This window comes from Panthera onca, chromosome A1, assembly GCF_046562875.1.
Source record: "Panthera onca isolate mPanOnc1 chromosome A1, mPanOnc1 haplotype 2, whole genome shotgun sequence".
Taxonomy (NCBI): Eukaryota; Metazoa; Chordata; class Mammalia; order Carnivora; family Felidae; genus Panthera; species Panthera onca.
This window is the reverse complement of record NC_138339.1, coordinates 143,140,441-143,165,787: the sequence shown is the minus strand read 5'-3', so window position 1 is coordinate 143,165,787 and position 25,347 is coordinate 143,140,441.

The following is a 25,347-nucleotide window of genomic DNA, read 5'->3' as shown; positions in this document are numbered from 1 at the left end:
TGGGAATGCTTGTTCTCTCCCCCTTTTCTTGGTAAACTCAGATGCCCCCTTTTGATAGTCACCTCAGCAAGACTTTCCAGATGCTTTACAGTATGAGCTCTGCTTTTCTCCTCTGCTTCATTTCATGTCAGTTTCTCCAGCATGTGATATGCTTCCTTTGTGGTGACCTTCCTTAAGTTTCTAGAATGTGTTGAATTTTCTTGTCTAGATGTTTGAATGTGCTCTTTAATGCAGCCCATGGTGATTTCTTTTTTTCAGCACATCGTAACCATTACTTTATAAATCTAGTTCATCCTTCCGCTCTCAGATGAGAAATTACATCCTTTTTTGAAGCTTTCTCTGATTTCCCGGAGTGAGTAAATGTTTCCTCTCAAGATTATCGACGGTCCGAAATGTTCTCAGGTATTTTTGTGTTTTAGTATATGCTACGACCATCATGTCAATTCTCAGTTCTTCTCTAGACAGCAGTTTTTATATATCTTTAAGACTGTGTATCAGTCTTACCAGCTAGTACAGTTTATAATATGTAGGGTTGGCACGATAAATGTTTATAAGTAAATTAATATATGAATGTGTGATCTCTCTTTCACGAGAAGCACACTTAGTTATTCCTCTTTATTTTTCCAATGGATTTTTTTTTTTGGTTGAATTTTTGTCGTAACAGTGGCTGTATTTTTAAAGATTTGTTTGTCTTTAAGCTCAAGGTCAGGGATTGTCTGTGCAATTCCAAGCCTTAGCATTAGGTATGTTTTAAATCAATTTCTCTTAATGTATTGATGATGTTTAAAAATAAGGAATCAGACTGGATAGATCTAGATAATTGAGATACTATACTCTGCCTTTGATTCTCTTGCAAATCAATTGTGACCACAAATATTTCTTATCAGACAACCAAAACTGTAGTTCTTTACCTAATAATTTTACCTAATATTTACCTAATATTATTCCTCTTGTTCACTTGTCTCTGGGAGATAGCAGTGAATCTACTCGGTATATATTTAAAGTTTTAAGAGGGGTGCCTAGGTGGCTCAGTCAGTTAACTGTCCAACTTTGACTCAGGTCACGATCTCACAGATCGTGAGTTCAAGCCCCACGTCGGGCTCTGTGCCGATAGCTCGGAGCCGGAGCCTGCTTCAGATTCTGTGTCTCCCTCTCTCTCTCTGCCCCTCCCCTGCTCATGCTCTGTCTCTCTTTCTCTCTCTTAAAAATAAATAAACATTAAAAAATTTTTTGAGGAAATCTGTTTATTGTGGGCTTTGCTATTACTACTTGTTATTTCTATACTTTTACATTTACTGGGGCAATGACCATGAACAGAAGTAGCATGCATCCTTTGAACTGGCTTTATACACTAGAATTATGCAGAAGTTTTACCAGAACTTTAAACATGTACGTATTTATCTCTTAAAATCTTGAGTCGGACTACATATCTTGGAAAAAAGAGCAAGTAGTCTTAGGAGACTGAATTTAGGAAATTAAATATGTATGTATGCCAAATAATGTCTGGTAGTTTATAAGTAGTTATTGGACATCTACTAGACATCGTTCTAGATTCTGAGATACAGTAGTGGAAAACATGAATAATCCAAAGGGATTATAATTTTATATTATTTTTTAAAATATAGTTTATTTCTTTTTTGTTTGTTTATTTTTGAGAGACACAGGGAGAGCCAGCAGGGAAGGGGCAGAGAGAGAGGAAGAAAGAGAGAATCCCAAGCAGGCTCCACACTGTCAGGACAGAGCCTGATGCAGGGCTCAAACTCATGACCTATGGGATCCTGACCTGAGCTGAAACCCAGAGTTAGACGCTTAACCAACTGAATCACTCAGGCACCCCAGGGGCTCATAGTTTTGAAGACTGCAAAAAATAAAAATAAAAAATAAATTCAAATAAAAATGAACAAGATAATTTAACATAGTGACACAGAATTATAACTTGCCTTGAGAAAAGTTAAATGAGTTAGCACCAAGGTTAAAAGGAGTAGAACTTTAAATACACTGCTCAGGAAAAGATGTGAGACCTGAAACATGTAATTGGTGAATGAGTGAAAGAAGGATGAGAGTGAGCGCATGAGGAGGGGAGGGGTAGAGAGAGAGGGAGACACAGAATCCTAAGCAGGCTCCAGGTTCTGAGCTGTCAGCCCAGAGCCCGACACGGGGCTCGAACTCACGAACTCCAAGACCATGACCTGAGCCGAAGTCAGACGCCCAATCGACCGAGCCACCCAGGCGCCCCTCATCTCCTTTAATACAATTTTATATTTTATTGGGAGTGTAGCCAAACCATACCTCTTGGGGGATCCCCCAGATCTGGCAGTCTAGAGTTAGGGCCACACAACTCCTTCCTACTCTACATAATAAGTCTTGGTAGAGCACCACGCATTTAATAACTGCTTAGGAGTACCCGCTGACCCAATGTGAGTTTTTTTGTTTTTTTTTTTTTACTGCCATATGTTGCCTTCTCTCTTCCCTGACAAGAATGGTTTTAAAATAAAACACATTGCCTAAAATCAGGACACAAAAACCTCAGAGACCATTATGTAAGGCAAGTCCATTTTTAAGCCTAACAAACTTGAAGGTGTCCCTTCGAGCAGGAAGTACTATAATGGGAAGATATAGCTTCATTACTGTGCCCTTTCTTGAAGAATAAGAACTATCAAAGCAGCTGGCTGTGTCTCATGGGGTATCATTTGGGCCTTAGAGAAAAAAATGTGAGACTCTTGGTCTGGTTGGAAATGCTTGTACGTGGTCATCTAAATCCCTAAAGAAACTCTCAAGGTTCTGGCCCAAGCTGCTGCTGTTGAAAAGAATAAATATGTTTTCGGAAACTTAGAGCCATAGAGAGTGAAATAATTCACCTGTAACCTTTTCAAAACTTTAGTTTCCTATTGGGAGCATGAATTTGGTCTTTTGCCTCATTTGACTATCAATTTGGAGTTGCTTCATTAAATTTTTCCCTGGGTTAGGGCCAGGTTTCAGGGGAGGGGGTAGCAAAGCACAGAAAATTGCAAGGATGTCCGCTGCTTTGGAAGCATGATTTCCCCTATGCTTTTGGGGTTTAATACATTTAAGGGTTTGGGGAGAAGGGGTTGTATTACCTGTAATGGGGGAAATCCTGCTGTTGCAAACATGAAATAATTGCTTTGTAAGTTAGCAATCATACATACAGAGAAACGTGTATTTGTATTTTTATTTACCACTCTAATTGTTAGGGTAAAGGGCTCGTTGGTGTAAACATTTAGTTTTGCCTTGTCGCTGTGGCCAGTGGAGCCACAAATTTGCAACGTTCCTTAGTTCAAGTCTTTGTGTATATTAGAGTAGACATTGTCTAGGGGAAATCTGCTTCTGGAAATTGACAGCCATGATCACCCTTCGTATGTGGAAATCATACAAACTTGACTTCAGGTTTTGATGTGTCAGTCCTTATCATCCTCATCACTACCCTCATCAGTGTCCTCAAGATCCATCCGGGAGCTTATGTGTTCCAGGAACTATTCTAAGTGCTTTATACACTTAGTCGCATTCAATATTCATAGTTATGTTATAGAACAAATATGTTTTATGGTTACATTTTATGGATGAAAACCATGGAGGCTTAGAAAGTTAAGGAACAAGCCCAAAGTCACTCCCCAAATACCCAAGTTTCATGCAAGGGAATTTTCAGTATCCATTAAATAGCCAATGGACAGATTCAGAGCAACACTTAGAGTAGGAGAATTTGGTTTTCTTTTATGAATGTTCCCAGCACCCTGTGATAATCTTAGTTCTCTTGTGGCAGCAAGAAACCGGGGTGATGCTCAAATTAAAGACATATTCTCTAAAAGCACTAAACATTCATGGTTTACAATTGCTTTCCATTAAAACAATTTATTAAAATAATCTCACTTGGGGGGACATGCACTGTGGCCAATTTTTCCTGTCAGGAGGTATCTGAAAGTGACACGTTGTCCCTTTTGTCTCTTACCCACCTGCAAAAATACCGGTGGCACAAAGTGTCAGCGGTATGATACACTGCTTCTGAAACCTTGTACACGTAGTCTCAAAGTTAACAATGGGATTTCTTATCAAGCCTTAACATTGTTTTTAACGCTTATTTATTTTTGAGAGAGAGAGACAGAGCATGAGCTGGAGAGAGGCAGAGAGAGGGAGACACAGAATCCGAGGCAGGCTCCAGGCTCTGAGCTGTCAGTGCAGAGCCTGACACGGGGCTTGAACCCATGATCTGTGAGATCATGACCTCAGCCGAAGTTGGACGCTTAATTGTCTGGGCCATGCGGTCGCTCCTCTTATCAGGTCTTAAGAAAGCAGAAGAGTGAGCCCGGAAGCATGAAAAGTGTTACTTGTACTTCTGTTTTGTAATCTAAGAAGCACCAGGTTTACATAGTGAACTCTGAGGTCATAAGATTTCTAGAAAAAGTGAGCAGAGAGGTTATTGATCTTTCCAGAGTGTCCCTGCAAAGATCCCACGAAGCAGAATCCCTCATACAATAAATGGAGATTATCAGAGAGTCAATGGGTCCAGACAATAACATTGGGGTCAGGGAGACTGGAATCCTCTGCCATGACTAAGTAACTGAGAGACCACGCCCTAAATCTCCCACCCTATCTGTTAGACCTTAGTTTATATCTAAGGTCTACCTCAGATGTTTTTAAAGATATACACGGATTGGGGCTCCTGAGTGGCTCATTCACTTAAGCGTCTGACTCTTGATTTCAGCTCAGGTCATGAGCTCATGGTCCTGGGGTCAAGCCAGGCGTGGGGTTCAATGCTGGATTATGGAGCCTGCTTATGATTCTCTGTCTCCCTCTGTTTTCCTGCCTTGCTCCCATGTTCATTGTCTCTCGCTCTCTCTCAAAAAAAAAAAAAAAAAAAATATATATATATATATATATATACCGGTATATATATATATATACAGGGGCTGGTGTGTATGTATATATATATATACCTGGATTAATTATGTCCTTCACAACTTTCTCAGTGAGCCTCCCAGCTCACAGCATTCTCTTTTGGCCCCCAGAGCCATTGTCCGGTGGAGTTATGTACCCCATATCCTAGTTCACGACTGACCTGCAACCTCATCATTTACTGCTGCCACTTAATTTGTTACTATGAAAATAAAATTCACAAGTAGCGTTATGTCAACTATGTGTTTCGTAGCTAAACACTCTCCCTCCAGAATTTATTATACTTTTTGGCAAAGCCTGTGGGATCATGAGCCAACAGGAATTTCAAAGGCAGCTAAAAGAAATACCATTATTAAATGCAGTGTCTGGTGGTGAGGCGGGTTGCTTAAAGCAAGGAGGGCTGGTGTACTGTGAGGGAAAATGCACAAACGGTTATAAAGAGAGGTCATGACACAAGTTCGCTCACATTGAAGCAGGCCCGAAATAAAAGAATCAGGTTATTTCTGAAAGTCGTTGTGAGTGAGATTGATGTTTCTAGTCTTAGGAAATCAATACTCTGTCGTCTCTATAGTACATCTTGATTTGTAATTCATACGGTGTTATGAAATGTTATAAATCTCAAGGAAGAAAAGGAGCTCGTAGCCCAAGGAGTTCATGCAAGAGAAACTGAAGTTATAGGAAAATGATGACTATCCCAGATTTTACACTGGTTTGCTTCTCTTTTACCTGTTACGTCTAGCTTTATGGTAAACAGCCATGGTCCCTGTCTAAAGATAGGACTGGAGGTCAAGCCGAATTTGCTTCTCAGTTATTGCGACTCTAGCTTACAAGTTAGTCAATATGTAGAACTGAGAGAGGTTTATATTTAATGCGACTTAGTTTAAGAAACTAAAGAGACATGCTATTTTTGAAAGGAAAAAATGCTTTTTCGTTACGATAGCATTTAATTCCATGCATTTGAACATATAGGTACCGTGAAAAAGATAGGAGTACAATCTCTTATCCTTGAATAGATTCAATCTGATAGGATATTTTAAATTTCAGTGAAAACTATGATAGCACTTTTAGGGCTGAGGCTAGTGTCTCTGCGCTCACATATAAAAATAGTTATGCACTTTATTAAGAAAGCCGGCAAATAGTCACTTAATCTTTTCTTGAAGTGTCATTCTAAATCCTGAGTCTAACTGATCTGTTTCTTTTCAGTGGTACATTATGTAATAATTTACATTCTCTGCTTTTAGAAGAAAAGGACTGCTTGTCTCCTGTGTTTATGTTTAGCCCACATACTGGATAGAAGAATTTAGGCACTTATTAGGGTCATAGTAAATAAATGCATATAAAGCAGCAGAACACAGCATATCATCAAATAGAGCAGAATAGAATAGGGATTTTGTTTCTAACTCAGTGAAATCGATCTACATGTAATAGCAGAAAAATCGACACCTTACATGATTGTTCGTAATTAAAAAAAAAAAATGGTGGATCCTGACCAATGTACCTGCAAACCAAATGTCACACTGCTAAATTCCACTCTGGGTCAGATGGTAGAAATTTTCCATCAGTGAGGCCTGTCTATATTCCGCCTCTCATTTTTCTTTAGCACACCATAAGAGACTTCCTCGTCACAGTCATTACGGCGCTACACTCCACAACAGTCACTGTTAGAGAATCAACCAAACCACAGCTTACTTTATGATACAAATAGGTTCCAGCTCCCACACCCCCTGCTGCTTGCCAGCCTGGATGAGAAGAATCTTGGCCATTAACAAGAGGTCGTTAGCTCTACTGCAGGAGAAAATAGGATGATACTTCCATAGCACTCTAGAGCCGGAACTCAGGAGAGTTCACAATTTTGAACATCTTTACTCGATTCTGCCTTCAGTGACAGCATGTTAGTAGCATTAATTTGGCCATGTTGGGAGTATTTACTTACACCACGGGGATTGGCAAACACTCAATCTATTTTTACCCCAATGAGTAGTTAAAAATGTACTAGCCTACCACTATTTTTTTTTCTTAAAAGTACTCATTTTAAGGGTGCCTGGGTGTCTCAGTCAGTTAAGCTTTAACCTTGATTTCGCTCAGGGCATGACCTCATGACTTGCGGGATCGAGCCCCGTGTCGGGCTCTGCACTGACAGCTTGGAGCCTGCTTGGGATTCTCTCTCCCTCTCTCTCTCCTCCTCCCCTGCTCATGCTCTCTCTCTCTCTCTCTCTCTCTCTCTCTCAAAATAAATAAATAAACACATTTTTAAAGAGCACTGTTTTTATTCTCTTTATTTTTTTAAAAAACAGGTAGCTTTTTAACTATTTTTATTATAACTCTAATAACGTAAGTGATCATAGCACCAGCCAAGCCCATCAATGTGAGATTTGTATATTTATTTTAAAATTTTTCAATGTGTATTTATTTTTGAGAGAGAGAGAGAGAGAGAGAGAGAGAGAGAGAGAGCATGAGCAGAGGAGGAGCATAGAGAGAGAGGGAGACAGAATCTGCAGCAGGCTCCAGGCTCCAAGCTGTCAGCACAGAGCCCGATGCGGGGCTCGAACTCACAAACTGTGAGATCATGACCTGAGCTGAGGTCGGACGCTTAACCCACTGAGTCACCCAGGTGCCCCAAGATTTATTTTAAAAAGGGGATATCTTAGTAATCATTTGCAGTAACTGTGTAAGCAAAGGGGAAAATATTGCTAGTTTTTAGTATTCATTACAAGTATATATTTTGATACATTGTGTTTCCATACTCAATATCTGACAGACCTGACAACCTTTGATAATTTAAAATTTAGAAAAAATGTCTTCATAGTTGAGTCCGTAACTTTGTTTCACTGGAAACTGAATTTTTCTTCTTATTCCCTACCTGCTAGTCTTCACTTCTGGAGTTGTCTTCAAGCCCTGGTGAGTTGCAAAAACTCATTGTCTTTTAGGATGCAAGCAAAAATACAAAAAATATTTTTACAGATATATTTAACCGTTTAGGCTCATTGACTGTGCTTAAACGGTATTTTTTCCTCCTTTATTTTCTTTGTGGGTCTAGAAATTGTATAGTCTTCTCTCTCTCTCATCTTTAATCTAAATAGAATTATGAAATCAGTATGGAATTCACATGGGATGCTTTCCATTTGTTCCATTTTGTGTGTCAGAGTACATATGATTTATACTTTTCTCTTTAAGTCAAACAACATTAGTTTTCTTTGAACATCTGGCTGGCATCTGGGAGATCTACTCCATGCACTATTAATCAGAATATCATTGTGAAGTTTGGGTAATGACCGATGTGAATAGAATATATTTCTATGCGGTAAAGTTCACTTTATTGATTTAATACTACTCGGCGTCCTGAAGTGCTTTGGTTTTCAACACAATTTAAATACGTTGCCAAAGCTTTATTTATTTAGTACATTTACACAGTATTTTTCTTCCCAAGTGCTATGGAGTAATGGCAACCAGGCGAGATACAAAAGGCACTTTGTCTTTCATATCCAGTTATTTTTACCGAGCACTTTCCTATAAGCTCACTGCAAAATTCAACAGCTGTCTGGTTTAGGATGCAACGCACTCTACTTTTCCCCCTCTTCTAGGCTCTTCCGTCTAGATCTTGTCACTTGTACTTGTCTGTTTTTCCAAGTCTCCCACCCAGCCCATCACCCTTTCTCTAATCTGTCTCTCCCTCCTCTTCAGGAATCATTCCAACATCCAGTGGAGAAAAGTGAAGACATATGACTTAAATCACTTTTTAAGCCTTGATATGTCATCTTAGTTTTCATGCAACTTTCCTCTCTAACCTACATGAATTTTCTGCTTTTGGATTGCTTTTCTCTGTGTGTCTCCTGTTCCTATCTTAATTTAAAATCCGTGTTGGACGGGACTCTTTATTGCTCTTTAGATGTTAGTGTGACTATCTCAATTTAAGAATGAAGAATATAATGAGAAAATGCTAAAAAATGTAGCTTTGAACACAACGCTAATAGCTTCTGGTGTTTAAGTTATTTTAAAAAAAAGTATTTTTCAAAATCAAACTTTCAATTAAAGAATGGACACCATGTTTAAGTTTTCTGCTCTTGATTTCCATCGCTTTTATATTTTCCTGAATGTCTCTCTGCTTCTGAGTTGTTTGTTAATTCTAAGGTTAAGGACCGCATTTAAATCAATGCACAGAGGGCATTGTGCTAAATAAACACTAAAGATGTGTTTCTCTAACATTTTAGAAAATCAGGAAAAAAAGGGGGGGTGGAGCACCTGGGAGGCTCATTTGGTTAAGCGTCTGACTTCAGCTCAGGTCATGATCTCTGGCTCCTGAGTTTGAGCCTCGTGTCAGGCTCTGTGCTGACAGCTCAGAGCCTCGAGCCTGCTTCAGATTCTGTCTCTGTCTCTCTCTCTCTGCCCCTCCCCTGCTCATACTCTGTCTCTGTCTCTCTCTCAAAAATAAATAAAAACATTAAAAAAAAATTAAAGGTGGGTTTCCTGGTGATCAAAATAATCATTAAATTATAACTAGTTATTATTATCATTATTATTTCCCTTTACTTATGGTAACAAGTGTTCAGCCCACTGAGAGGCCAAAGGAGAGCCTGATCTCTGAAGTTCCTTTCCTTACAATACATCTCTAATGATGGGACATGAATATGTCTAATTGTGACCCACCAATTCTGAAACCAGAACTCCAGGAAAATCTGTGGAGCATCGCCTCTGGACAAATGAAGTCTGTTAGCACAGAATCACTAGTGACCACTGCTGTCTTCATCACAACAGATCATATGTGAGATGCCAGAGATCAATGACTGTTTCCCGATGGCTTGGGAAATACGGTGGCAACTAACCCTGGCCTTAAGCAGCAGTGCCTACTTTTAATTTCTGTGAAAAGACGAAATGCGGTATTTCTCTTTAGTTCCCATCCCCTTTTCGAGGCGCCTTTGCCCTGGGATGATTATGTGCTATTACCCTCTGACCCAGATCTTCCCCAGATGTGGCTGTATGAGTCACCGGTTAAGGAGCGCCTTCACAGATGGCTGGAAAGTGCCCAGAGAGCTGGTGTAATGGAAGGTGTTTACTTATCAGCAGCCTCAGTAAATCAGAGACTGCTATTTAACCTCCAGGAAGCCTCATGAGCCAACGATGGCAGCAGAATAAAAGCGAAAGGGGTGGTGTTCATCCCACACATGGCTGTTAGGAGGAAGGCAAACCAGCTGTATCGATCATGCTGAGTGGGAGCAACGCAACGACCAATGGTACTCTTTCCCACCATGACTTTCACAATCAAGTTGAGCGCTTCGGCAGTCCCAGAGCGGTTCTGCCTCTAACAGCCGTCACGTATTAAAAATAATTTGAATAGACCTTGCTCTCCTTTATCAGCAAAAATCAGGCGGCATGCCGGGATTCATCTCACGGATAACAATGTAAAGGGGAATCTGAACAGAGGAGAGTAGAGGTACAGCGCACGAATGACCTCTGATTCCCTCCTTACTCTAGACACTGACTCTCCAGCCCCCTACGTAGCTCTTTTCTGCTGCTTATGGAGCTCATCATTATGCCTGGTTGATGTGCTGGCGATTGATTGTTTAACTCCTACATTCTGAGACGCGTTTTCTTTTTTGTACGTGTAGACCAGAAACGCAGACACATTGCCTTGTCTAATTAGACTGTGAGCCTGGACACTTTGACTTCTGAGATGAGGAATACTAATGGGGGAAAAAAGGAGGAAGGAAAAAGCAGCCTGAAATTGCAAAATTTAGCCGAGGGTTCTTCTTGGCCTAGCCTAGCGAGAACTCTGTTTCTCTTGGGAAGCACCTGTTCCTGCTGATGGAACGGATGTTTATGAGCACATGGCTGAGGTGGAGATGGGAGACAGGAGAGGAAGAGAACCAAAAGCTCAACTTCGGTGCAAACCTACCATGTGATTTTAGAACAGAACGTGTGATGGAACAGTGGGGAGAAAATGCAAGTATTTGAGGGGAATGAAACCATTCCACTGTTCCATTAAACAAAGCTGAGTGGAGCTCACACATCTGTGATGCACACACACACACACACACACACACACACACCCTAAGGGACTGTCAGTCACTCTTTGGTGCATTTATCTCTCAATTGACAATCGCAGTCATTGCCGTGACTCAGATTTCAATGCCTAAATAGTAGACGAGAGCAGAAAGAACTGTTTAGCCAAATTGTGCATTTTTGTTCCAAGTTTTCTGGTCCACTTAGAAATTCCCCATGAGAGCCAGGGATTTGAAACTCCGCTGGCGTGAGTGAAGGGCTGTACCTTTCCTTGATCCTGGTTCTGAGCCTGTGGACAGTCATGAACTTTTCATTTTATGTGATCTCATGGGTGAAAGAACGGCACACCTGCTTGGCTCATGCTAAACTACATTTTGCAAAGGCCTAAATACATAACAGATGCACCAGAGGATTCCATTCTGGGAGGAATTTGCTTATAAGATTCAGACAGTTAACACATCCCCCACAGTCCTAATCCTATCGCTATGCCGTAATTACGGTGTAGATTGGGAAAGTTGGCATTGTGTGTTCCTCATGGAAATGAATCCAATATTTTCCCACATACTTGTTAGATATGCTCAATAAAACATACTGCACATACATTTAAAATATGAGACAGTTTTATACATTTTATCGGAAATGTAACGTAGTTAAGCATTTCAAATGACAGCAGCAGTGGACAGGTAACATTCCATTTGCAAATCTTTCTAGAACCTATCGGGGTCACCGGATCTGTCAGATCACTCTTGAAACCAACTTCCTCCAGGAAATTTCCCTCAACTAATTAGGGGGTGACGCTGAAGCCTCCTGACATGGAAATTCCACAGACACTCTGTCCTCACAGTCTCTCTGAGTACCTTCGGCTCTACGGAATCAAAATGCTTTATTTATTCCTTCTGTTTTTTCTCAAGCCATTCTGTACCATCGCTCTTATTTGAGACAGATTTCATGAGCTAAACTTCTTAAACTTCCCTTAGTTGTGTATTCCCATAAAATGTTTACCATATGCAAGTATAAACTCTCCTGCTAGTATTGGAATTTCATGAAATTGACTCACTTTTACACTCAGTCCTTTATTTGAAAGGGAAATGTTATATTACTATCATAGATGTGAAATTCATGCTTTTAATAAATAGAAGATAATTACATCCAGGTACATTAATGAAAACAATATGATGTAATCGAATTCCAGCACACATTATTCACCAGGTAATTTAAAGCCTGATTTTTGATTGGCAGAAAGGGAGAGAAGCAGGTTGACCAGAGATGCTCCATACTTAATAGTTTCTTACTGAGACTTGCCTCTGATACAAGCACATGAACTAAAAAGGAATTAGAGAGGTGCCTGGGTAGCTCAGTCAGTCAAGCGTCTCACTCTTGGTTTTGGCTCAGGTCATGATCACATGGTTCGTGAGATCGAGCCCCACTTCAGACTCAGGATTCTCTCTCTTTCTCTCTCTCTGCCCCTCCCCTGCTCATACTGTCTCTGTTTTTCTCTCTCTCAAAAAAAATAAAAAATAAATAAACCCCCACAAAAAGATTCTTCAAAAGAATAAAAAGGTAAAATGAGTAAATTTTTTCATTATTCTTTAGTGAGGTATCAGTAATGCCAACAAAAGCCACCTTGGGTACCACGGCTATATGTGTCTCAAATCTGGGGATACCCTGTCATGTTGTTGGAGAACATTAAAGCGTCTATAAAGTATGCAATATGATGTAAAGTGTAGACAGTAATTTTTACACAGTAAAACATAATATAATTCCATATGTAAAGTGGAAAGACCCTCTAATCAATGATGATTAGTGAAATTCATGGTTACCTTTGTGAGTCAATGCTGAGTACATCTGTGGCAAGTTCCTAGGGACTGGCAGCGAGACTGAGACTACTACTGTCTCAGTGTAGATGATAGTAACACGAGTGTGTTTACTTTGGGAAAACACACCCACCTGTACACTTCATACATGTGCATGTTTCGGTTGTGTGGCATGCTTCAATTCAATAATATTTAAAACTATATTAATAAAAAGTTGGGTTTGGCGGGGCGCCTGGGTGGCTCAGTCGGTTAAGCGTCCAACTTTGTCTCAGGTCATGATCTTGCAGTCCGTGAGTTTGAGTCCCAGGTCAGGCTCTGTGCTGACAGCTCAGTGCCTGGAGCCTGCTTCGGATTCTGTGTCTCCCTCTCTCTCTGCCCCTCCCCCACTCATTCTCTGTCTCTCTCTGTCTCAGAAATAAATAAACATTAAAAAAAAATTTTAAATAATAAATTATGTTAAAAATTAAGAGTGACAAGTACTTAAAACACATCACTTTCTAATTTAAAATAATTAGAATGCTCTTATTAATGCTCTTGAGATTATTTCCATCTTTTTTCTTTCGATGTTGGAAAAACTGTATAATGTTACTCTACTGCAACTCTGTGTTCAGTGACATGAGACCTTGAGTTGGCCACATGGTGGGTGCATTTACACCACAAAAATCAGTGCACATTATAAATCAGGGCATCCTTTACCCCTGAAGGGTTAGTTGTTAAACATTTATAGCACAGAACTGCTAAACCCAGTGTTTCAACAATGACATCAAGATCAAAAACATTTTTAATATGGGGGCGCCTGGGTGGCTCAGTCGGTTAAGCGTCCGACTTCGGCTCAGGTCATGATCTCCCGGTTTGTGGGTTTGAGCCCTGCGTCAGGCTCTGTGCTGATAGCTCGGGGCCTGGAGCCTGCTTCGGATTCTGTGTCTCCCTCTCTCTCTGCCCCTTCCCTGCTAGCACTCCATTTCTCTCTCTTTCAAAAATAAACATTAATTTTTTTTTAAAAAAAGAAACCAGTTTTATAAAAAAAAAATTTGGAATATGTATAGCTGATAAAGGACCAATATCAAGAATATACAAAATTCCTACAAATCCACTAGAAAAGACATCCACACAAATCGAAAAATAGAAAATTGGAGCTTTACAAAAGGAGATATCTAAGTGATCCAATGACACCAAATGTGTTTTTCCTAATTAGTCATTAGGAAAATATAATTGACAATCATAGTGAGATACAAATAAGAATCTATCAGCGTGGATCAGTTAAAAACTGACAAATCCAAATGTTGGTGACACTGTGGAACAATTAGAAACTTCATACCCTGACAGCTGAAGTATACATTTGTGCAAATATTTTGAGAAACGCCATAGTGGCATTTCACAAAACTGAGCATGTGAATTCTCTGTGTCCTATCAGATCCCTTCCGAGGTATATACTCTGTGAGTATGCTTTCCTAGGTTCATCAAAGAATCTTCACAGCAGCCCTTCCCCTAGTAATTCCAAACTGAAAAATGTGGGGCACCTGGGTGGCTCAGTCCATTAAGCATCTGATCTTAATTTCAGCTCAGGTCATGAGCTCGCAGTTTGTGAGTTCAAGCCCCATGTCGGACTCTGCTGATGGTGGGGACCCCTGCTTGGGACTTCTTTCTCTCCCTCCCTGCTCCCTCACTCTCTCTCTCTCAAAATAAATAAACTTTAAAAAAAAACCCGAAGAACAAAATAAATGTCTGTCAACAGTAGCTTGGGTAAATAACTGTAATGATATGTAACAATGGAAACTATTGAACTGTCGCTGCATATAAATCATGGACGAATCTTATTAAAAAAAATTGAGAGAAAGCAAACTGACACACAGTATATTTCCAGTGGGATTACAGAACTGTGGGAAGAGTGATCTAGGGCGTTAGAAGACAGGGTAGTGGTTCCCTTTGTGAAAATAGTTAACCGGGAAGAGCCACTCAGGAAACTCGTAGGTTCTGGAAAGATTATTTCTCTTTATCTGAATTCTGGCTACAGGGTCTATTTTACTTTGTGAAATACTGTTGCCAGCTGAAGGATTTTGTTGTATGGCTGCCTACATCAACTGGAATATACATTCTTTGTCTGACCCTAGAGTGGTTTCTCGGTTCTCTATTTAAGAATAAGAAAGGGGGAAGGGGCGCCTGGGTGGCTCAGTCGGTTAAGCCTCCGACTTCGGCTCACGTCAGGATCTCATGGTTCATGGTTCGAGCCCGGCATTGGGCCCTGTGCTGACAGCTTGGAGCCTGAAGCCTGCTTCGGCTGTTGTGTCTCCATCTTTCTCTTCCCCTCCCCAGATCGTGCTCTGTCTCTCTGTGTCTCTCAAAATTAAATACATGTCTAAAAACAAAAAAAAAAGAAAAGAAAAAAGAGGAAAAGAAAGGTATGTAACTGGTAAGAAATTGTCCATAGTTACCACCAAGGAAATGATATTCCTTAATTTCAGTTCAAGGAACAGACTTCACTGGGTGTGAATTCTTAAAATCTTAAGCTATTTCGGGGCTCTTGGGTGGCTCATTCAGTTTACCATCGGACTTTTGATTTTGGCTCAGGTCATGCATGATCCCTGGGTGGTGGGATCAGGCCCCATGTTGGACCTCAAGCTGAACATAGAGCTTCCTTATGAATCTCTCTTGCTCTCCCTCCTCCCCTCTCCCCTGCTTGTGCTCACTTACATGTTCTCTGTCTTTCTCTCAAAAAACAAACAAACAAAAAATCTGTTAAGACTATTTAACAATGCAGGGAAGATAAAATAAATGTTGAAAAAATCATTTCTAACACCCAAGCCACTCTGGTGCTTATTGCTAGACACTTCTTAACTTGTGTTCTATACTTAAGCCTATTTTCAAGCCTTGAGAATTTTAAACATAGATCACATCCAAATTTACATTGTGATATAAAGTATTGTTAACCCCTTAAGAGCCAACGTGGGTGTTCTGAATGACATTTCTACTACTTGAACCAACCTTCGCAATCAGCTTAAATTTTCAACACAGTGGTCTAATTGTAATATAAAGAAAATAATTCATAATAAAGTAATGTTTCTTTATTAAAATATGTAGGATTAACTACACTAGTTGACATAACAATGGAGCTAGGTACTTGCAAACATTTTATAATGAAGAGAGGTTTTATTTAGGAGAAGGAAAATAATAATGATTAAAAATAATAATGATTTGTTTTCTTTATGCTTGACATTTTAATATGAGGGCCAACTAAGAATATGACTGTCAGCTACAATTACAAACTGATACACGTTACTTAACTTGTTCTGGCAACTCAAATACCATGGACAGCAATGTCATGAATTACAAGAGTTTTGAAATGGTCAGTAGCCCTTGGGAAATTTACAAACTAAACAAAAAAATTTTTTTTTGAGAGAGAGAGAGAGAAAGAGAGAGAGAGTGAGCTTGAATGGGGGCGGGGGGCGGGCACAGAGGGAGAGAGACTCTCATAAGCAGGCTCAATGCTCAGCAAGGAGCCCAACTCAGGGCTCGATCTCATGACCATAAACTCATGACCTGAGCTGAAATCCAGAGTCAGACACTTAACCAATCAAGCCACCCAGATGCCCCAACCAAAACAAATTCAAATCTTCCCCCTGAGTTACTCAGAAGTTGCATTTCTGGGAAATTCAACATATATTAAAACTTTAAATATTTCTGCTTAAATACAAAGCAGAGTTAGGCTCAAGTTGTATGAAATTATATAAACAGATTTTTCTTTGGTTTTCTCTTGGGAAATTTTCAAGTGACAGAACACACAGGCTATGTCTTTATTGTGTAAGATTGCCTTAATATTGAGAGATGTCTAGACACTATCCAAGAGTACTCCCCATTAGATGTCAGCAATGACTCAGAAACATGTGACAACTGAAAATACCCACCCCCCCAAATTTATAAAACACACCTAGAGCCATTAGTAAAAGGGTTCTATAAACAAACAAATAAACAAACAAAATTGGATAAACATGGATCCTAGAGTTAGAGAGATCTGGTTTTAATTCTTGACCCTATCCCTCATGCTTGATTTGAGAATGTTAATTCAAGGCCTTAGTTTTCTCTTCAGCAGAAGAGAAGTAATATCGTAGCCTTGGTTTTAGGACTGATGAACATACTACGCATAAAATAGATGCTCTTGAAAAGTTATCTTCTTTATCTTTCCATTCCTTGTTTCTTTCTCTTTATTTTCCTCCAGATTACTTGTTCTGGCATCTTTATTTGCTAAGAGGCTTTTACCAAGAGGGGAAAGCATAAATCAGAAATAGACTCCAATCTACTATAGGGGACTTTGGCAACCATATGGAAAAAATATGAAAAGATATAATTAATGATCCTTTCTTTCTTAAAGAGGGATAGTAGATGTCTGGTCCTTGCTATGCCTGCGTATTAACCCTTGAGTTCTTAAAATTTGTAAAATAAACTAAAACCTTCATCTCTACCAGCTTGAATTTTATACTGTGATTTGATCAAAGACACAGAACATGTAAATATCACCTCTCTACATAACACAAACAGTGTCATTACAGCAATTTTTTTCAAAATGACAATGCCAAGAAAATTCTGAGATAAGTAACCCCTCAATCCCTACAGTGATTATATTCAGCTGTGTGTGTGTGGGGGGGGTGTGCATGCGTGTGTGCATATGCGTGTGTGTGTGTGTGTGTGTGTGTGTAGTACATTTGCAAAGGGGCCCTTAAGTCAATTTTCTCTTGTTAGAAATTCACAGACTTCACTGGGAGCTACACCAGCACTTTCCTCCATTAGTTGATTACAAAATCCTGATTGATTGGTTAAATATTAAGGGGGATTATTTGTTGGCAAAGCTAGAAATACTTTGTTCATGTTCTTAAATGGTAAAACTGTCTTTTGTTCCCTGTAGCTGAGGTAGGTCTTTGACATGGATGTCTGCACGTGTGAGGTAGTTTGAAGGTTGTGAGCATAATAAACTTAGAGGTCACCAACCAGCTGCATAACACCAGTTGCCCTAAATATCAACAGTGTCTTCATTAGAAATTTTACATTAGTTTTTCCATTATTTTTATTTTTGATTAGATGCTCTCCCAACAAGTAAATTCCTGGAAGAACGATATAATAAACATATAAAAAATATATACCCACACATAATAAATATATTAAGTGCAATACAGCCACATTTAGTAGAAATTACATTTTTAAGGATTAAAGTATTAGTACAATCAAAATAATCCATAGATGTTTTTTATCCTAATGTAGGTAACATATTGAATACTGATGTACCGCTTCTCAGTAATTCAGATGTTCTCAACTTGAAATAAAATTCAGTCTTGAAAGAAAATCCTAACATTTTGATTGAGCAGCCTAATTTTTTGCGCTTAGGGTTTGTTTTCTGTGTGTGTGTGTAATAAACAAATCTTAAAACATTAAAAACATGTTTAATACATAGGAGATGTTCATACAATAAAAGATATTACAAACAGGCTCACGGAAGAAACAACAGATTTATGGTTTATAGAAAGAAGAAGTGTAAAGGCTTTATATAAAAATATATTGTTGAAAGACACAAAATAAATCCTAGATTAAATGAAACTATAGTATTTTAATTGATGGGAAAACTCACTGTCTTAAAGATAACATTATTCTAGTCAAAGTTCCAACAGTGTTGATAGGAAATAAAAAATTTTGTATGAAATTTATATAGACGTATAGGGGCACCTGGGTGGCTCAGTCAGTTAAGCGTCCGACTTCAGCTCAAGTCATGATCTCACAGCCTGTGGGTTCAGGCCCCGGCTCGGGATCTCTGCTGACAGCTCAGAGCCTGGAGCCTGCTTCAGCTTCTTTGTCTTCCTTTCTCTCTGCCCCTCCCCTGCTCACTCTCTGCCTCTCTCTCTCTCTCCCTCTCTCTGAAAAATAAATAAAGGTTAAAAAAAAATGAAAACAAAGAAATTTATATAGAAGTTTAAATGTCCAAAAATAGCCAAGAATATATTAAAAACAAGGAAGGGGAGATTGATTTCCAAATATCAACACTTTTTATAAAGCTAGGTGATTAAAATTGTGCTATACTAAAACAGAAAAAGTCAAATAGATCAGTGGTACAGAGAATTCACAATGATGCCTGTGACTCATAAAATCACAGAGTAAAACAGTGATGGTTGACAGTTCTTTACTTTCAGAACCTTAAAAATATTGTGCTACATCCTCTGGCCCCCCTGCTTTCAGATGGGAAATCCAGTGGCACCCAAATCATCAGTCCCCTGGAAGCTGTACAAAGTTCTTAGAATTGCCACAATTGAAATGAATGAACTGGATCAATGTCACAGTTTGAATAGTTGTCAAAAACACAGTATTGACATGAAAAGAAAAGCCAGTGGTAGAATAATGGACACATTTTAATAGAATTTATATAACCCTTTTAAAATGTTCAAGTTATATTGAACATATTTGTGTGTGTGTGCGTATGTCTCACAGTTATTAAATTGGTCTAGAAGTTTTCATGCACAATTTATTACTTGGATGTCTCTTAGAGGATGGGAAAGAATGGAATGGAAGGAGGAAAAAATCACCTTCTCTATCATGTTCTCTTTCTTCTGTAAAATCACGTTTGAAGAAAATCTGAGAAACACAACGTTTTATTCTGAGCAGGACACAGGGGTTTCTTATCTTTTTTTGAAACGTATCTGTTTTTGATGAACATAGAGGAAGGGAAGGGAAAATAAAATAAGATAGAAAGAGAGAGCAAAGCAAACCATGAAAGACTCTTAAACATAGAGAACAAACTGAGGGTTGTTGGAGGAGACGTGGGTGTGGGGATGGGCTAAATGGGTGATGGGCATTGAAGACAGCACTTGTTGGGATGAGCACTGGGTGTTATATGTAAGTGATGAATCACTGAATCTCTACTCTTGAAACCAATATATGCTAACTAACTTGATTTTTTTTAAAAAATGCACCTATTTTTGTTATTTATATATATTATTTTAAGTATTTATTTTTGGGAGAGTGCAAGTTGGGGAGGGACAGAGAGAGGGGGACAGAGGATCCCAAATGGGCTCTGTGCTGACAGGCTGACAACAGCTAGCCTGATGTGTGGCTCAAACCCACGAAACCAAGATCATGACCTGAGCCCAAGATGGACGCTCAACCAACTGAGCCACCCAGGTAACCTTGTTTTTGTTTTTTAATATCTAGAAAGTAAAAGCTGCCGTTTGTGAGTAACCTTTTTCTAAACTATCGTGCTGGTGGTAATTTTGATTGGCATAGGAAAAACATTAAGTTTAATATTACTTACAAAACAGGCTATAGAGAACGTGGTGAGGTTCATTGGACACATTTGGGAAAGTCACAGTGTCAACCATGCAGGAGGACCAATTACAGGTCACTCCATGGGATAAAATAAGGACATTCTGACTGAGAGCCATAAGTAGGCATAGCTCTCACTGAACTATAATTCTGTCCTGGGTGTGTAGAAGATGTATGCCCTGAATCAAAAGGGGAAATCTTATGATAGTAAGTCATTTATTCTCTTACCATAAATGACAGAATTGACCTCCAAATCTGTTATTTCTCCACGTAAACTACAGTAGGTGGTATTTTTTAAAAGTTATATTCTGTAAAGTAGTAAATTATAGGCTTCCTACTACTGGCCATCATAATTTCTCAAAACATAAAACTCTCCTCACTAATGCAATTGGATTTACCCAAAGTTAAGAGATATATTTAGGTGTTGAAAAATTTATATAACTGCTTCCATGCCAGAATATAACATTCGCAGATCTGTGTTAAAGTATTGACATGTTGATTTAGGCGTATACGAATTTCTCTTTATTAAAGATTTCTAATAAAGGAAAGGAAAAATAAAATAACAGCTTCCTGAAGAAGAAAGTTTTCGTTTTGAGGCTTCTAGCAGTAGTAAATCTCAACAACTTTTACCTTGTAAATCTGCAGTGCATATGGAATTTCATTTCTCCAGTGTAGAAGGCTTTAATAACCCCCACAGCAAACCTTCACTGCTCTGCACACATCAGATATGAAGTTTGCTTTGTCAAATTATCATGGTTCTTGACCTGTCATATGAAGTAAATGCCAGGGACTTCTGAGTTCCCAACTAAGCTTTTGCTTATTTTATCAGGAGGATTAGAGAGAGATGTAGGAGAAAGTAGACTGGGGAAACTTCCCTTATAAGGATACTAAATAAACATATAAACAAAATAGCTTACACTTCTGTACCTCTTAGAGTGAGGAGATGCTGTTTGAAGCCCTTGAAAAATATTACTTAATTTTCACAACCATTCTCTGAGATTGTACAAAGAAAGACCTAGTCACAGAGAAGTGTAATCACTTGCCCGATATCACACAGCGAGGAAACAAGAGGACTGGGATTTTAACCCAGGCATTCTGACTCCTGAGTCTATATTCTTGGCTGCTGTACATTGCTATGCAAAAATGAACGCAAGGTTGTGAAAAGATGGTGATCAAGAAAAAACAGAAGGATTGGCTGTGTTTTTTGCATCGTTACTGTTTCAGTTAGTGGAGCTTGAAATCTATTTTAAGACGTTTTTGCTCACCAAAATTGGTGTTTTCTTTTTCTCGTTGCGTGTCTTAGGACATGTGACCAGAAATCACCCAGGAACACAGGCTGAAAAGCTTAGATTCATCCTACATTCTTACCACTTTCATAATCCCTTCGTCAGTGGCCAAACCCTATTGATACATACGAATTTCAAACAATTTTCAGTTACTGAGCACCTATGGTTGGTCACAAACTATGCACGTTCCTTTTTCTATGATATATCAAGTTCCACGGATGAAATAGGTATTCTCATCCCTGCCTGAATCCATAAAGTTTCATTAGTTTCCTTAAATAACTACTGTAATAAGTCGCTGAGCTGGGATTGTATCTATGTCCCTATGCAAAGCCCATGTCTTTTGCAACCACAGTGGACTATATAAATTCTCAAATATTACTCCAGTGTAATCTAGCTTCCAGTCTCAGTGCCGTACCCCTATGTCATAATCCCATTATTGTCTCATCTCCACGCCCATAAAATCTTAACAAGTTTTCCCTGTTCTCATTGCTGTGGAAGTTCTCTTACTCTCATCCACTTAAATCCTGCTGACAAGTTATTACCTAAAGGATAAATTTGATCACGCCACACCTCTGTGAAAAACCGTCCTCATTTTCCACAAGATGCAGTTTCCTACATTCATGTGGCCTTTCCAAATGTCCACTTATTTGACTAGCTTCTTAGTTACCCAGATTACCCATACCCACCCCCCCCCATCCCCGTATACACACTCTCCATGTTCTAGTGGAATTAACCCATGGGCAGGTCTCTGAAATGCATGTCAGAATTTCACGTTTATATATATTCATTTATTCACATTCCCTTTGTTACGATTGCCCTTGGATTTATTTTCCCTTAAACTATAAACTCAAACATTACTGCTTCATGGTATCTTCCCTCAACTTCCTGTTCCCCTGACCCCAGTCTGAGTTACGTATCCCTCTCCTCTGTATGTAGTTTTGTAATGAGACTATGTCATAATTGTTTGTTTTAATCTTTCTAGATATGACTTTCAACATAGGAGCTTTGAGGACAGAGTTTTAAAGAAAATGACGTTATCACATTTTTCAGATTTTAATGCAAGAACAAACAACGGAATTTCTGAATGGGCTTAATGAAATTAGTATATGAGGCAGTGGGCAGGGTCATACCCTCACAATTCCAATTTGATAGCATGTAGTTAAGCTAATAAATATTCCCTAAGTAGGCCTGCAAATGGACACTGCTTTGAAAGAAGGGTATGATATCGTTTGTTTCATTTGGAAAATAAACCCTTTTTAAGCAATGAAAAGAGGCATTAGAGGGTTGAGTAGGGAACAGCATGGGTAAATGGTTTTTGCTCTGTGTTGAGATGTATTAAATGTGGTTCAAGACAGCAAATGTATTTATGTGATACATTAGTCTCGATATCAAACTCATAAGGTTACTCTGGTAGTCGTGATGATAGGGAAATTATATTCAGTCATTTACTCAATGGGCATGTACTGAAAGTCCTAGATAGAGAAGAAGAGGGGGGAAGAGCACATTTGTGGGCACATTATGAGATGGGACATCCCTGGAGTGCTCTCCAGCAGATGAAGAACAAAGGATTAGGAATACGTAGTAGGCAACAGGAACCAGTGTGAATATGAAGGTCCTTGTATGCTAAGCTTAAAGCATTTGAAATTATCTTACAAGTACTGTAATCCATTGGAGAGTTTTAAACAAGGATTATCAGAAATGGGTTATAACATACTATGTTATATATATATATATATATATATATATATATATATATAGTATATAATATATGGATATTTTAGGTATATCACTCTAGCACCATCCTTGAGTTAAATAGGAGGAGGCTAGTTGGGTATGGTTGCTGCAGGGTAAACTGATGATCAGAAGAAAAGATTAGGGGCTGGTCAAGTAGGTCTGCAGAGGAGGTAGGTATGATAGGTGGCATTGAATAAGTAATGACAAGGGATTAACCAAATGAGATCGTTTCTGCTGGGTAGTGATCATTGTATTAGTTTCCTATTGCTACTGTAACAAATTTCTGCAGACTTAGTGAGTTAAAATAACACCAATTTATTATCTTAGAGTTTTGGGGATCAAAGTCAGAAATCTGCTTCACTTGGCTCAACTCAAAGTGACAGAGGGCTGTGTTCTTCTGGAGGCTGTACGGGAGAATCCATTTCCTTGCCCTTTGTGGTTTCTACATGGCTCTAGATGCTCATGGCCCCTTCCTCCATCTTCACGGCGACACTGTAGCATCTTCAAAACCCTGCTTCTCTGACCTCAGCTTATGATCCTGCCTGTGTCTTATAAGGACTCTGTGACCGCATTGCACCCACCAGGATAATCTTCTCATCTCAAAAGCCTTACCAAAGTCATGTCAGCAAAATCTCTTTTGCCATGTAAGGTAGTGATCTCATAGGTTCCGTGGGTCCCGATGGGGACATTATGGAGACAGAGACCTTATCCTGTCAAGCTCAGGGATGAATGAAAGGTTGAGTTTTGGACGGAATGTTCATGTATTTGCCTTGGAAGTAGGAGTAATTTGTGATGTTGTTATCTGCCGCAAAAAAACCCAAAGAGGTTTGAAGGGAGAATGAATGCGTTTATTTGTGCACTCAGATTTTGAATTTGAGCTAACTCAACGTGGGACATCGTGTACTCAGCAAGTAGAAAGTTGGCATATATATTGAAAGCCAAAAAAGAGAGATGTGGCAGGATGTGTTGATTGTAGAGTCATCAAAAGTTACTTAAAGGTGGGAATGCTACTTCAGATCATCAAAGACTCACTGGTTCTGAACTACCCCTCGTCCTGTAAACAGCTATAAAATTTGACAAACACATAGGGTAGTGGTTTCTAGGCACTGGACAAATATTGAAGTGCTACATGAATTCTCCCAGTTTAATAAAATGCTCTGACTTTGAGATCTAACACATGAACACTAAGCAAGACAAGCAGAAGGAAAAACACACCTAGTTACACCAGGGAATATGCTGAAGAAATACTGTTAACGTGTTTTGGGTCTACATTTATTCACACTCTCCTGACAAAAAGAGAGGGATTATGGGTCAGAGAAGACATCAGTAGGTTACTCAGAAAGCATCTTAGTATAGGTTCTCCACCCCCATCCCTCATCAAGTGCCACAATGAGGACAGATGTCACCTGTATAGATGAGGGGTGTCTGGAACACAGCACAAACCTTATATGGTAAGGGTGGTGCCACCGCCAACCCTCCTTCCCCTGGAGAAGCAGAATGACCTTTGTCCTAGGTATTAAACAAATCCCGTTGGAAAAGAGGAGGGGAGGTCCCTAGGTTCGTTACACTTTGGAACACAACCCCCTGGCCCAAGTACAGATGAACCTGTGAGTGTCTCTGTAGATGTCTGTCATTTATAAATAACTACCAAGGATTATTTGCCCTTTGCTCATACTTTATCCCAGCCTGCCAGCAATTTGCGCTCAGAAAGCCCTGAACAGTGCCAAAGCTCAAAAAGTTTCCCAACTTGATGGCAATACATTTGATAATTTACATGAAATTGACAAGTTTCTCTAAAACTACAACTTAAAATTTACACATACACACTCAAAGAAATCTGAACAGGCCTTTACTCTGAAACTAAATTTATTGTCATCATCATTTCTACAAAGTAAACTGGGAGGTCAAAGTGGTGCATTCTGGCAACACTTTAGAAAAAAAATATGAAATATGCCCAACTCACATAAACTCAGAAATGAAAGGAGGAGGAAATGTTTTCCAGCTTATTTACTGAGACTGGCATAACCTTATGCCAGAACCAGATACACACATGCTAAAAAGTAAATTAAAAGTTGTAGGTCTATATTTTGTGAACATAGAAATAAAAATCGAAATATCAAGAAGTTTAAACTAGCACCATATTGGAAAAAAAAAAAAAAACCTGATACAATATCAATGATATTGACGAGAGCTTCTTTATCTCACACACAGTTCTCAAATCCACCAATAAAATTCACATTAACAAAATAAAACAAAAATTACGTTATCATCTCAATAAATGCAGAAAAAAATTCATGATAAGAAGACTCAAG